This window comes from Chiloscyllium plagiosum, unplaced genomic scaffold (assembly GCF_004010195.1).
Source record: "Chiloscyllium plagiosum isolate BGI_BamShark_2017 unplaced genomic scaffold, ASM401019v2 scaf_622, whole genome shotgun sequence".
Lineage (NCBI taxonomy): Eukaryota > Metazoa > Chordata > Chondrichthyes > Orectolobiformes > Hemiscylliidae > Chiloscyllium > Chiloscyllium plagiosum.
This window is the reverse complement of record NW_025213585.1, coordinates 13,639-14,822: the sequence shown is the minus strand read 5'-3', so window position 1 is coordinate 14,822 and position 1,184 is coordinate 13,639.

Genomic DNA, 1,184 nt, shown 5'->3' with positions numbered 1-1,184 from the left:
CCCGCCCCCACCCCCACTCCGGCCTATCACCCTCACCTTATCACCCTCACCTTAACCTCCTTCTACCTATTGCATTTCCAACGCCCCTTCCCCAAGTCCCTCCTCCCTTCCTTTTATCTTAGCCTGCTTGGCACACTTTCCTCATTCCTGAATGAGGCTCATGCCCGAAATGTCAATTCTCCTGCTCCTTGGATGCTGCCTGACCTGCTGCGCTTTTTCAGCAAGAGTAACAAACCAGAGATAACAACTCTATTTGTTCTAGCTCTCAGCTTCCACACTAGCTTCTTGAATTTCTCCCTTATATCCCCATTCTGTTTCTCACTAATGTTGTTGGTGCCTACATGTGCCACGACTTGGAGCTGCTCCACATCCCCCCTGTTTAGGATCCCAAAACCATGATACTGAACATCACGAACTCTGGCACCTGGGAGGCAACACATCAAACATGAGTCTCTCTCGTTCCCACAGAACATCCTAACTATTCCCCCTAACGATCGAGTCCCCAATGATTGATGTTCTGCTCCTCTTCTCCCTTCATTTCTGAGCAACAGGGACAGACTCTGTGCCAGAGACCTGTGCCCCATGGCTTACATGTGCTAATTCGTTCCACCTCAACAGTATCTAAAACAGTATACTTGTTATTGAAGGAACCAACCACAGGGGATCACTTCACTGTCTACCTTTTCCCTTTCCATCCCCTGACTGTAACCCATCTACCTTTTTCCTGTATCTGAGATGTGACTACCTCCCCTGTAACTCCTCTCAATAACCCCCTCAGCCTCCCAAATGATCTGAATTTCATCTAGCTCAAGCTTCAGTTCCTTAACTGGGCGGCACGGTGGCACAGTGGTTTACTCCCACAGTCCAAAGATGTGCAGGTCAGGTGAATGGTCGCAGTATTAGGTGAAGGGGTAAATGTCGTGGTATGGATGGCTTGTGAGTTGGTGTGGACTTGTTGGGCCCAAGGGCCTGTTTCTACAGTTAGTAATCTAATCTGAGATACTTCACACATAGTAAAATGATTCCAAATATTAATCGGTAAAAGCCATGTGATCATGCAAATATCATGGTCAGGTTCTGTGGGTGACACGGTGGCACAGTGGTTAGCACTGCTGCCTCACAGCGCCATAGACCCGGGTTCAATTCCTGCCTCAAGTGACTGACTGTGGAGTTTGCACATCCTC